This window comes from Anabrus simplex, chromosome 2 (assembly GCF_040414725.1).
Source record: "Anabrus simplex isolate iqAnaSimp1 chromosome 2, ASM4041472v1, whole genome shotgun sequence".
Lineage (NCBI taxonomy): Eukaryota > Metazoa > Arthropoda > Insecta > Orthoptera > Tettigoniidae > Anabrus > Anabrus simplex.
This window is the reverse complement of record NC_090266.1, coordinates 322,307,195-322,321,873: the sequence shown is the minus strand read 5'-3', so window position 1 is coordinate 322,321,873 and position 14,679 is coordinate 322,307,195. Positions and strand designations below refer to the sequence as shown.

The following is a 14,679-nucleotide window of genomic DNA, read 5'->3' as shown; positions in this document are numbered from 1 at the left end:
AAACAAGGCTGTATCTTCCCTATCCTATGCCTTTCTTAACTCCGTCAGTGCCGGGAATCGAATACAGGATGCCTTAAGTCAAATTCTAAAATAACGAGATCTAAAAGTAAACAGCCGGCCCTGCGGTGTACGGGTATCGTGCCTGCCTCTTACTGGAGGCTCCCGGTTTGATTCCCGGCCAGGTCAGGAATTTTTACCTGTATCTGAGGACTGGTTCGAGGTACACTCAAGCCCACGTGCTTATAACTGAGGAGCTATCTGACCGTGAGATGGCGGTCCCGGTCTAGAAAGCCAAGAATAATGGCAGGGAGGATTCGCCGTGCTGATCACACGACACCTCGTAATCTGCAGGCCTTCGGGCTGAACATCGGTTGCTTGGTAGGCAATGGCCCTTCGGGGTTCTTACACCATGGAGTTTGGTTTGGAAAAGTAAACAGAGAAGGAAGTGACATCCCTGCAAGGCTCTTTAGCTTCCAGCTAGTTCTTCCATCCGGTCTCGTGCATTTAGGACAGTTGGAAAACATACGCCTTAACAAATGCTCCTCATAAAACCTTTGTAAAAATACTAACTGCATCTATTTATAACAATAATCACAAACGCCTCCTTTTCATGTGACTTGGTTGAGCCGCTGTCCTGAGTCCGAGTTCGCAGGTTCAAATCCTGGCTTGGTTCGGTGGCCCTTAAAACGGTATTGAAATGGCAACAGCACCATGTCGTTGGTTTCTGGCACGTTAATAAAAATTATACATACGAATATTAGCGTCAAAAACTGTAACTTTATACTACTATGTTCTGTATCCCAGGCTTGCGAGGGAAACTAATAGGACAAGGTAAACCCTACCTAGCATATGTTGTGACATGTATTTTTCTTTACCAACTAACGAAATATCTATACCCATACCCATTACATTCTATATATATGTTTTGTGTGTGTGTATTTCTTCAGCGCATTATTTGCACAAAATGTTGCTTCTTTGTAACTTATCACATGACCATTATTGCAATAAAATTACCTTATTTATTCTAAACCAGAATATTGCATCTTTACTAAAACTGTTTATTCTTGCATTTATTTCACTTGTACTCGGAATATATGAAATGCTGCAGTTATGTTGGGATGGGAATAACAGAGGTTGGCGGGGAAGGGAGAGGGGTTGTTGTCCAAAGAGTCCAGACACCCAGGAGTTTTAACAAATTAACTTTTATTATTAAGCCTTTTATATATAATGTATATTATTATTAGCTTCCAGAATCTGCACGAATCCACCACTCTTACTTGGATCCAAGGACACTCATTTCCTTTGTAGGTATTCTATACCACCTAAACTCTGGAAGTTTGGACACCTATCAAAATAAAATTCTGGATCAAGAACTACCTTAATGCCCCCCCCGCCCCCCAAACTGAAATCCTGGCTACGCTATTGGTTCCAAGAAGGCATGGCCAACAGTTGGAAACTGCATATGATGATGATGATGATGATGATTATTATTATCATTTAGACTTTCACGGCCCGTGTAACTATTCATGAGTTCTATTTTTGGGCTTATGCCGTGTAAATAATTATAAAACACACTCAACGTTTCAAAAGGAACCTTGCCTTTCTTCATCAGGAGACAAAAGAGAAGAGAAACGACGTATTGATGGTTGCTAGGAGAAAGCAACAAGGAAGCTACAAATGGTGCCCAAGATGTAAAGGGGACACCATTTTAGCCCCATGCTAGAGACAATGAATAGTGGCAGCAAAGCATTACTCTCTAATGGTTCTGATTATAGGTAGCCATGATTCACTGAGGTTGTAACCTGTATCGCGGTTGAAATTATCTGGATGTTTACGTATTTCAACCGCCTCCCTGATAATTCTTGGGCGATATTGCTTTATACGGGCAAGAACATCCACTTCTTGGAACAAGACATCATGACCAGGTGTTAGGGCATGGTCAGCAACAGCTGATTTATCAGCTTTGTAGCTTCCTTGTTGCTTTCTCCTAGCAACCATCAATACGTCGTTTCTCTTCTCTTTTGTCTCCTGATGAAGAAAGGCAAGGTTCCTTTTGAAACGTTGAGTGTGTTTTATAATTATTTACACGGCATAAGCCCAAAAATAGAACTCATGAATGATTATTATTATTATTAGTTTTGAAATCCTCTCCTTTATTGTATATTATTCTCAAAAACAAACGTTTCTGAGAAATAACATATTTGTAATAACAGCATGGAGGAGGGGGACATGGAATTTGTCAAGCTTACGAATGGAGGCACCAGCTAGAAAAATTTGGAACCTATATTCCCCAGGATGATTGATATGGGATTTTTTCTTATTTTAGTTAATAGGTGTTGATACCAGGCTTGGAAAAAGAGTTTTAAAAAAATATTCGTTTAAACCACCATTGATATTATATCATAAGAAAAATTTGAGTCTTACTTTTCATATTAATGTACATCATTTCCTCTTAATATTTTCATCTCAGGTCACACCAATTATTTGTTATTTTACACTGTTTCCAGAGACACACAGCATGAGAATAGAGTGAGGCCTGTTAGAAAGCTTGAATGAAACTGAAAATTATGTTGATGATCATCTTTAAACATTGGTCGTACTTACAATATTAAATCTGATAAAATATTGTAAATATCTCATCCTAAGATAAGTCTAGGGAACATTTTATATGTACATGGGGTTACACCCTTTTTCTTTAGACCTACCATATTTCTGAACAGAATGGTGGTAAATAAATAATACTAACACTAACATATGTCTATTGCTAACTGACACATTCTATTGGTTTTGCCTTCTACAAACCAATCACTACTTATCTGCATTTAGGGCAGTCACCCATGTACCCCCCCCCCCCTTTTTTTTTTTCAAAGAAATTGGAAATTTTTTGAACATCTCCCTTGGTAAGTTATTCCAATCCCTAACTCCCCTTCTTATAAACAAATATTTGCCCCAATTTCTCCTCTTGAATTTTAACTTTATTTTCATATTGTGATCTTTCCTACTTTTAAAGACACCACTAAGTCTTATTCGTCTACTAATGTCATTCCACGCCATCTCTCCACTGACAGCACAAAACATACCACTTAGTCGAGCAGCTCGTCTTCTTTCTCCCAAGTCTTCCCAGCCCAAAATTTGCAACCTTTCTGTAACACTACTTTTGTCAGAAATCACCGTGAACAAATAGAGCTGCTTTTGTTTGGAATTTTTCCAGTTCTTGAATCAAGTAATTCTGGTGAGGGTCGCATTTGGTGTCTTACTAGAGACTTGTATGCCCTCTCCTTTACATCCTTACTACAACCCCTAAATACCTTCATAACCCTTTATTTACAATCTCTTTTATGTGATTACCCCAATGAAGATCTTTCTTTATATTAACACCTAGGTCCTTAGAGTGATCCCCATAGGAAACTTTCACACCATCACAGCAGTAATTGAAACTGAGAGGACTTCTCCTATTTTTTAAACTCGCAACCTGACTTTTATCACCATGCCATTGCCTGCTGTCCATCTCACAACATTACAGAGGTCATTTTGCAGTAGCTCACAATCTTGTAACTTATTTGTTACTCTATACAGAATAACATCATCCAGAAAAAGCCTTATCTCTGATTCCACTTCTTTACACATATCATTTATATATATATATACAGTAGAGTCTCGATTATCCGACGTAAACGGGACCTGGAGTACGTTGGATCACCGAAAATGTCGGATAATACAGAATAACTTTGAAAATAAACTGAAACAAACAGGAAGGCTAAAATAATGACATGTTTTACGGTGCTCTACTTATTGAATTACCAGTTCAATTGTATACAGTACATGCAATATTAAACGAAAACATTCCAGATGTCTTACGAAAAGAAACTTTTCTCCACAGATATTAAGCTACCCAAGACCGTACAGTTTTTGCCACCGATCACGCCACCCAGCACTGGCAGGAAAATTAGGGTCCCCTTCATTAAACTCCTTCTGGAAATACACAGCCTTTTCCTGCAGAATGGTGCCAGATATTGGCAGGCCCTTTTCCCGGTGCTGAGATACCAAAGAAATAGTGCTTCACTTACTTTTTCGCACTGACATTTTTTCATTGTTTTTCTCTGCTCTGGTAGAGCACAACTTTTCAATTCCTTCCCTCTGTTTTTTCCAGTCTCCCACTGTAACACGTCCAATACCATAATCTGAAGCCACATTTTGAAGAATTTCCCCTTTGTCCAGTCTCTTTAATCCACTGTATTTGTGTTCCATAGAAACAGTCACTTTCTTCCATTTACTCGCCATACTCACAGAGGATATGAAAACTATAACATCCGCACCCAACCAATACTACAATGACTGAAGACTCACTGCACCTGTCCTTGAGAGAAACCCAGTCCTACCGCTAGCGTTCAGGCCAGTGCTTGTCCCATGGTCGCACCCTCCACAGCGGGTGTGCCTGAATTTAGTCTCCACCAAAAGTTGAAATTAAGTTTAACAGTGTCGGATAACACGGAATGTCGGATAACCGAAGGTCGGATGAGCGAGACTCTACTGTATATAAGAAAACAAAGGTCCACAAGTACTGCCTTGAGGAATTCCCCTCTTAATTATTACAGGCTCAGATAAAGCTTTGCCTGTTCTTATCCTCTGAGATCTATTTTCTAGAAATATAGCAACCCATTCAGTCACTCTTTTGTCTAGTCCAATTGCACTCATTTTTGCCAGTAGTCTCCCATGATCCACCCTAACAAATACCTTAGACAAGTCAATTGCGATACAGTCCATTTGACCTCCTGAATCCAAGATATCTGCCTTCCTAGAATCCTTCAAGTTGAGCTTCAGTGGAATAACCTTTCCTAACCCCAAACTGCCCTCTATCGAACCAGTTATTTATTAATTTCGCAGACATGCCTAATATAATCAGAAAGAATGCTTTCCCAAAGCTTACATACAATGCATGTCAAACTGACTGGGCTGTAATTTTCAGCTTTATTTCTATCACCCTTTCCTTTGTATACAGGGGCTACTATAGCAATTCTCCATTCATTTGGTATAGCTGCTTTCTGCAAACAATAATCAAATACGTACTTCAGATATGGTACTATATCCCCAGAAATCTTATCAATTCCAGCTGCTTTTCTAGTTTTCTACTTTTGTATCTTATTGTAAATATCATTATCATAGGTATATTCGAATACTTCTTTAGCATTAGTCACCTCCTCTGTCTGGACATTATCCTTATAACCAACAATCTTTACATACCGCTGAGTGAATACTTCTGCCTTTTGAAGATCCTCACATACACACTCCCCTTGTTCATTAAAGATTCCTGGAATGTCCTTCTTAGAACTTGTTTCTTCCTTGAAGTACCTATACATACCCTTCCATGTTTCCCTAAAATTTGTGTATCTGCCAGTTATGATTGCCATCATGTTATCCTTAGCTAACTTCTTTGCTAGATTCAATTTCCTAATTAAGTTCCTTCAATTTCTCCTTACTTCCACTGCCATCTAACTATTTCTTTCCAATCTGCACCTCCTTAGTCTCTTTATTTCTCTGTTATTATAAAGTGGGTCTTTACCATTCCTTACCACCTTTAAAGGTACAAACCTGTTTTCACATTCCTCAACAATTACTTTAAACCCATCCCAGAGCCTGTTTACATTTTTATTTATCGTTTTCCTTCGACTGTACTTACTTTTTAAAATCTCCCTCATGCCTGCTTTATCAGCCATGTGGTACTGCCTAATAGTCCTACTTTTAAGACCTTCCTTTCTATCACATTTATTTTTAACTACGACAGAAACAGCTTTGTGATCACTAACAGCATCCATTACTTCGGTTTTTCTATAGAGCTCATCTGGTTTTACCAGCACCACGTCCAGTATATTCTTCCCTCTAGTTGGTTCCATCACCTTCCAATTCAGCTCTCCTTCCCATATTAACTAATTTGCCATTTGTTGGTCATGCTTTCTGTCGACCGAGAGAAGAAATCAATAACCTTCATTTCACACTTAATGACATCAATAAATCAAAATGAATAGTTCAGTTCTTAATAATACCATTATTAATACGTGAAAACAGAAGGTCTCTGTATATTTAGTGACTTGATATTCATATATTGTACAGGTCACAATAAGACCAAACAATTGAACTGATCTTATATTAATTTTAAAATGGCACTGATTTATCTGAATAAAACAAAAATTAGCACCATCACTAAGATTAAACACTTTGAATATAAAAACTAGTGGAGAGGTCTTTTCAGTTCCCAATCTGTTTTGAAGCTTTGAATACGCTAAACTATAAAAACAACTTCCTAAACTATATCTAGCTGGAGACATTATTTCCAGAGGTACACAGCAGGAGAAAAGTAACATAAGTCTTCCTCTACTTCATCAAGATTCTCAGCAAAGGGCTTCAAAGTGGAGACCGTATCTACAACATTTCTCTTCAGCATGTTCTATTTGGAAGATTATAACTGGAATGCAATTTCTGCACTAGCAGGAAAAATCGACGGTGTTCCACACTGTGAAATGCAGGACTGGTAGAATATACATATCAAGCTACTTGCAAATCCAATCTTCAGATGTGGTTTTCACAACAAACAAAATCAAATTTTAGTGAATAAAACAAAAAGTAGCAACATCACTGGGATTAAACACTTTGAATATAAAAACTAGTGGAGAGGCCTTTTAAGTTCCCAATATGTTTTGAAGCTTTGAATACGCTAAACCATAAGAACAACTTCGTAAGCTATATCTAGCTGGAGATGCATGGATGGACAGTCAAAATTTGCTCGATAATTGGGAATACATTATGATACACATTTTCAGTTGCACCGTTTTGGCTCTTCCGCCATTCATACACCAACACTTGTGACACCACACATATTCACTGAAAAGTTATTCTTGAAATGATGGAGATTGTGCCTGTAACATCACTTATTATTGGTAGCAGAGAACTAGATTTATATTTTGAGCATGCATTATCAAGTCCCAATTTCTTCACTTAGTTGCAGCAGTTTAGTTTTATTGATTTGCTTTTTATTAAGCACGCAAGCAAGGAAATGAACACGAGTTAAAACCATGTTATATATATTCACACATTTCTTCTTGATATTTTAATCTCTGGTCACACTAATTGGTTTTTTTTTGTTTTGTTTTTTACATTGTTTCCACAGGTACACAGCAGGAGAAATATAATGTAAGTCTACTTCTACTTCATAAAGAGTCTCAGCAAAGGGCTTCAAAGTGGAAACTGTATCTTCAACATTTCTCTTCAGCATGTTCTATTTGGAAGATTATAACTGGAATGCAATTTCTGCACTAGCAGGAAAAATTGAAGGTGTTCCACACTGCGAAATGCAGGACTGGTAGAATATACATATCGAGCTACTTGCAAATCTAATCTTCAGATGTGGTTTTCACAACAAAAAAATCCAATGAAAATGAAGTTGAAGACATTTTCTTCTCTTGCTGTAAGGTGCTCTGGTAATATTCTAGTGCTTGTTGATTAGCTGCTTCTAACCAAGACAGTGTCTGGAAAAAATCAAAGAAAAAATATATGGTTATCTCGTCTAGGGTAATGTTTAAAGGATGATAAAATTCTTTTGCTTGCACATTACTATTAATTTTGCCCCTATTATCTCTGCACATTTTTAGAAATAGTGCCAATCTTTAATGTAATCTTTAATCCAGACAACTAAACTGCGCCAATTAGTTTCAGGTGGTATGATAAGATTTGGAGAACCTGAATGATTGCAGAGAGCATTTCTAAAATGGTTGTTTTGAAAATATTTAACAACACCAAGAACATGTTCCTTCAGGTTTGGAAACAGAGTCATTAGCTAAGAGATTCAAAAGATGTGCCCAACAGTCATTGGTCTTCCCAGTTTTACAGCAAGTGTTGCATCCATGAGACATTAGCTTCATTAACGGTCATGAGTGAACGAACAAAATATTTCAACTCTTCTTCACATTTCTTAATGCTACTAGATGACATCTCTGCCAGGTATTCTGATTCTGCAGATTTCCTGATATATCCACAGTATCTACCAAATAAGTATCCCCTGTTGTTGTTGTTGTTGTTACTGTTAAGCAATCTACTGGTTCGCTATAGACGTTTCACCACCCAACAATCCCTATACAAATAACGTTATTATCAGTGAAAAATGCTTGCTTTTTACTTCCTTATAAACAGGGCCCAGTAAAAAAACTTCCAATTTCTTTTCTATTTGGAGGATTATAACCAGAATGTAGTAGCTGCACTAGCTGGAGAAATTGAAGATGTTCCACAGTGCTAAATGCAGTCTTGTTATAACATAAATATTGAGCTACTTGCATGTCAAATGAATGTTTTTCTTCAGATGTGGTTTTTGCAACAAACAAATCCAATGAAGATGAAGACATTTTCATTTTCTTGCTGCAAGGTCCTCTGGTAATATTCCAGTGCTGGTTGATAAGCTGCTTCTAAGCGAGACAGTGTCTGGAAAACATCGAAGGAAAAATGCGTGTTTATCTCTCCTACAATAATGTTTAAAGGAAGTTAAAACTCTTTAATACCTTACATTCAAATTTGTTGAAAAAAAATAATAGGCCTGTTGCTTGGATTTGAGAAAAAGACCCAAAATGGCAAAATATAACAGTTAAACAGTTCATTAAAAAAATAAAATTAATTTGCACTAAATATTTATAGTAACTTGCTTTTCTGTTAGAAGTTTTTACAATTTGCTTTACGTCACACTGACAAAGATAGATCTTATGACAACAACTGGATACGAGAGTACTAGGAGTGGTAGGAAGCGACGAAGGCCTCTATTAAGGTACAGCCCCAACATTTGTCTGGTGTGAAAATGGGAAACCACAGAAAACCATCTTCAGGGCTTCTGACAGTGGGGTTCGAACACACTATTTCCTGAATGCAAGCTCACAGCTGTGCGACCTAACCGCACAGCCACTTGCTCGGTGTGTTAAAAGTTTTTAAAAAAAAAGGCATGATACATATAAAGGAAAAGTAAAATTATGAAGTTTTAAAGAATATTAACTTCAGATTCATTGTGAGAAAACTAGGAACTATTAGTGCAAAATAACAGATCAAAATTAAATTAATATCGTACCTTTATCATCAATGTTAGCTTTTTTGCATTTTGCTAATTTATATGACTCTTCATTCTCTGTACTTGGCCTTCCAACTCATATCCACGTTTCTTGTACTTGACTCTACAGCCTTTTCTATTCTGATTACGTAACTCATAAAACGAGAGCCAAACTAAGTCTTTTTGCCTCCTACCCATCTTACTGTGTTGGTACAGAACCAGATCACAAAAGCAGTACAACTGACACTGGCTGGATACAGGTCTACAATGGACAAGTGCCACTCTGTAAATTATATTATTAAAACTGTTTAAATTTAAAAGCCACTGTTATTTCAAAATTGGGAAGTATTATAAATAGCAGGAATAAAATAAACATAACTGGTTTAAACCAGCCAACCCTGGCTGATCCACATGTCTGAAAACTCGTTTATGTAGATTTTAATTTAAACTTACGGTGCATGGATTGCATAACAGATAATGAACATTCAACTACTTCCCAGCAGACTCTGAGTAAGATCATATTATTGTTTCTTAACTTTGGTAGCCTTCATTACTTATTCTCACAGCTCAAATGACCTTAAGCAGTTTGGAAGGCAGGAAACAAACTACAGAATATAACAGAGAAAGGATTCTTTTACTTGCAAGTCAATTTACTGAGGCAGATCTTAAGCATTTAAGCACACCTGAATATCAGCTAATGTCAGAATTTAATCCCACCAATATGAACAGCACATAAGGGTACGTTTATGCTGCAGGTTCGCTGCTGTCACATGGATGCTCGCCTTAACATCTCGCTGCTGACTATAGCCACGCTGCTCACAGCTCTCAGCTGTAGTTGAAAATTCAAAACAGAGGAACTGATAGTTCAGGCGGTTTGTATTTTGCATAATTTGATTATAGATATAGAGGGTATGAACACTTAGACTATGAAGACGTACTTTCAAGAGCTACTCCGTCGAAGAGAAACAACACAGCTCCAGCTGAAGCTTTTGAAGTGCGGAATAAATTCAGAGTTTTTTTTTAATGGGTGAGTCGCAGTTCTGTTGGCGAGTGTATCTTACAATAATTTGGTGTACTGAATGTGAAATAAAAAGTGTAAAATGCTTCGCCTGGATTTTTCAGTGCATTTCTACTGCGGGAGTTGATTGAAGAATGAAGCTACAAATGCTTCATTTCGTAATTTAATAGTGTACCTTTGAATAATGTAAAATAAGGGATTATGGAGTATCTCATTTTGACTTCAGTTAGGTCTCCTAAACAAAATATGTTTACAGTTTGAAAAATTAACTGCCGAACTTTCCATGAAAAACAAGGTATTTCATATAAATCACCTGCCTGTAACGATAGAGGTCCCCTAAATGGCAAGAATAAAAGAACAAAGTTGACGTAATCATTCCGCATTCTTTTGCCACGTCATTCCATAGTTTGATGATGATGATGCTTGTTGTTTAAAGTGGGCTAAGTCATTGACCCCTGGTGGTACGAGATGAGACGAAATGGATTAAAAATTATAATTAACCCACTGACTAGGATTAGAAAAATGATAATGATGAGGAAAATTATTATGAATTTAAAATAAGTAGTGGATCTAATTCACAATGCCTTATTTTCCTCTAAAATTAAAAAGAGTAAAACGTAATAAAACTGAATAAGGCACTGACATAGAAGTAAAATAACATATTTAATTCAAATTTAAAATACACAGAGATAAACACAAAGTCAATAGAAAAAATTAGTTATTTTGCTATTTGTTTTACGTCGCATCGACACAGATAGGTCTTATAGCGACGATGGGATAGGAGAGGCCTAGGAATAGGAAGGAAGCAGCTGTGGTTTTAATTAAGGTACAGCCCCAGCATTTTCCTGGTGTGAAAATGGGAAACCACGGAAAACCATCTTCGGGGCCGCCGACAGTGGGGTTCGAACCCACTGTCTCCAGGATGCAAGCTCACAGCTACACGCCCCTAATCGCACAGCCAACTCTCCCAGTAGAGTAAAAATAGTAGTTAACAATAAACCAATTAAAACACATATAGAAACTTCACTTTTAAACATGATAAAGCAAGCCACTCTCCCTCATAAAACGTAGAAAAAGGTCTACTGGCCGCTCGTCATTCCTTTTATCCCATATGAATCTCTTGGGCATGCCGCTGGTTCCAAATCGCATTGCGTTCGAAGACAGGTTCAGATAGCAAGTGATCACTGAACGTGTGTATAGAGTACGAAGAGAGGGAGAGCGGATGACCTTGAAATAACCAATCACAGTCTAAGTTACAGGATAGCCGACGATGAGCCAGGCTCGAAAATCAAATGTGTTTGAGACCATGGATGTGGCGAGGATAGCAGCCATCAGCGCAACTATGAGCTGGGCTCCAGGGTAAAAGCACCGATTGAGATCCATTGGTTTGTTTCATCATCGTCTAACATCGAGCAGCGAGGCTTGGCGATGTGCCAGCAGCCAGGCTGCAGCATAAACGCACCCTAAGAGTGCCAAACAAACTGCACCGTACTGTTAGTAGGTCGCACACAGCAAATGCAGAGAATATGTTGACAGATCCCATCTTCTTCTAAGTAGCAATTACCCGCGGCTTCGCTCGCGTGGATTTTGTAATTTGATCAAAGTAATTGTTCCTTGGCATTGTACTAAGACATTATCTGAAAATTCCTGAAGTATAAAAACTCATCCAAAAATTGAGTTTCATTTACCCCAGAAATTCTTTGTAAACCATGTTTGTGGTATTACCTTTTGGGGCTAAGACGACCATGCAACATAGAGCTGTACAACTGAGGAACAGTCTTCTCTCAAGCCGAAAAAATAAATACATGTTTATTTTTAAAGGAGATTCCAAATACGTATTCCCACATCTGTAACATCTTCAGTTTTTGAGATATACATAATTGTCCCCATAAAAAGAATTCAACCCCTTGATCAGTCCTTCCCAACCCCCATCCCCATTTAAGTGTATTTTCCAAAAAACAAAAATTCATGTTTATTTTTAAAGGAGATTCCAAACACCAATTTTCAAGTCTATAACATCTTCAGTTCTTAAGATATAAGTATCGTCATAAAAAATAATTCAACTATTTTTCACTTCTTTTCAAACCCCCCCCCCCGTTAAGTGCCTCCTCCGAAAACAAGAAGGTACATGTTCCTGCATTTTTAAAGGACTTTCCAAATACCCAAATACCAGTCTTCACATCTGTACGTCTGTAACACTTTCAGTTTTTGAGATAAATGTATACTCTTCACTTCTTTCCACCCCTCTCCCGCCTTAAGTGGACTTTCCAAAAACAAAAGTACATGTTCCTTTATTTTGAAAGGAAATTCAAAATAACAACTTTCATGTCTATAACGGATTCAGTTTTTAAGATAAAGTATCCTCAAACATATTTCAACTCCTATTTACTTATTTTCAACTCCACATCCTTTACGTCGATTTTCCGAAAAAAACAAATGCGTGTTTCTTTATTTTTAAAGGAGGTTCGAAATACTAATTTTCACATTTGTAACATCTTCAGTTTTTGAGATATACGTATCCTCATAAAAGTAATTGAACTCCTCTTTCACCCCCCACTTCCTACTCATTAAGTTGATTCACCCCTCCCCAAAAGTGCGTGTTTCTATATTTGTACAGGAGATTCCAAATACCAATTTTCAAATCTTCAACATCTTTAGTTTTTGAGATATAAGTATCCTCATACAAAGAATTCAACTAATTTTTCAATTCATTCACCCCACCCTAAGTGGACTTTCATAAGACAAAAGAGCACGTGTTTCTTTACTTTGAAGGAAGATTCCAAATACAAATGTTCATGCTCTAACATCTCCAGTTTTTGAGATATAGGTATCCTCATATAAAGAATTCAACTCCTTTTTCACTCCATCCCCGCCCGTTAAGTAGGTTTCACTCCACCCAAAAAAATGCGTGTTTCTTTATTTTTCAACGAGATTCCAAGTACCAATTTCCACATTTGTAACCTCAGTTTTGAGATATAAGTTTTTCCAGAAAAAGCCATTTCTTTCACTTCCTTCCACACTTCCCACTTAACTGAATTTTCCAAAAATAAACAGTACCCGTTTCATTAAAGGAGCTTCCAAATACGAATTATCACGACTGTAACATCTTCCGTTTTTGAGATATAGGTATCCTCGTAAAAGGAATTCATCTACGTTTCCATCCTCCCTCTACCAAGTGGATTTCCCCCCTCCCCCCCTGAAATGCACGTTTATTTTCAAAGGAGATTCCAAATACCAGTTTTCACGTTTGTAATATCTTTAGATTTTACATAAAAATAATTCAACTAAATTTTCAATTCTCCACACACACACACACACACCCCACCCACCTCCCGGTTAAGGATTTTTCCGAAAACAATACATGTTTCCTTATTTTTAAAGGCGATTCCAAATACCAATTTTCACGTCTGCAACATGTTAAGTTTTTGAGATATACTGTAGATATGCTAATTTAAAAAATTAACCCCCTTTTTCAGTTCCCTTTAAGTTGATTTTCCAAAAAAAATTATTTATGTCTCTTTACTTTTACAGCAAATTCCAAATACCAGTTTTCAAATCTGTAATATGTTTAAGTGTCTGAGATAATTTGCAGATAGATTCTTTTTAAAAATTCACCCCGTTTGTCACTCCTGGTCAACCCCTATTCATCGGATTATCCAAAAACAAGAGCCTCCGTGGCGCAGACGGCAGCCTCTCACAGCTGGATACCGTGGTTCAAATCCCGATCGTTCCATGTGAGATTTGTGCTGGACAAAGCAGAGGCGGGACAGGTTTTTTCAAGGTACTCCAGTTTTCCCTGTCATCTTTCATTCCAGCAACACTCTCCATTCTCATTTCATAACATCTATCAGTCATTAATAAATCACTTTGGGAGTGGCAACCCCATTGTACTAATAGAATTGAGAGAAAGAAGAAGAGCTGCTCGACTAAGTGGTATGTAATACCAATATAAATGGTCCGTTATTGGACATTATAAATTTACCAGCGTCTTGGTAGGTGTGCTAGGTACCAACTGATGAGCCCAGCCTAGCACACGGGGGCGAAACGCTGGCAGCCAGGAATGAGTTAGCTGGAAAATTTATAATGTCCAATAACGGACCATTTATATTGGTATTATAAATTTACTCATTCGGAACAATTATTTCTGATTCCCTATGGGAATCAACATCTACATCATAAGTGGTATGTTCCGAGCTGTCAGCGGAGAGATGGCATGGAATGACATTAGTAGACGAATAAGTTTGAATGGCGTTTATAAAAGTAGGAAAGATCACAATATGAAGATAAAGTTGGAATTCAAGAGGACAAACTGGGGCAAATATTCATTTATAGGAAGGGGAGTTAGGGATTGGAATAACTTACCAAGGGAGACGTTCAGTAAATTTCCAATTTCTTTGAAATCATTTAGGAAAAGGCTAGGAAAGCAACAGATAGGGAATCTGCCACCTGGGTGACTGCCCTAAATGCAGATCAGTATTGATTGATTGATAGCCTATATCTGCTTCATTCATTCCATCCCTGACCCGGTGAATGACTGGAAAACAGGTTGTAAGTTTTCATTTTATCCCAAAACAAAAAAAAATAC

At 37.4% G+C, this 14,679-nt stretch overlaps 1 protein-coding gene across 4 annotated transcripts in view; it reads right to left on the bottom strand.

The window, feature by feature from the left end:
- LOC136864101 (DDB1- and CUL4-associated factor 7) overlaps nucleotides 1–14,679 on the bottom strand; it is a 512,531-nt gene that overhangs the window by 489,150 nt on the left and 8,702 nt on the right. For 2 of the 4 annotated variants that reach the window (XM_067140674.2, XM_067140676.2), the window contains exon 2: nucleotides 8,323–8,466. The exons of the other annotated variants lie outside the window; for them this stretch is intronic. The gene's annotated coding sequence lies outside the window, so the exon portion shown is untranslated. The remainder of the gene's footprint in view (nucleotides 1–8,322; nucleotides 8,467–14,679) is intronic. 4 annotated transcript variants of the gene reach the window in all.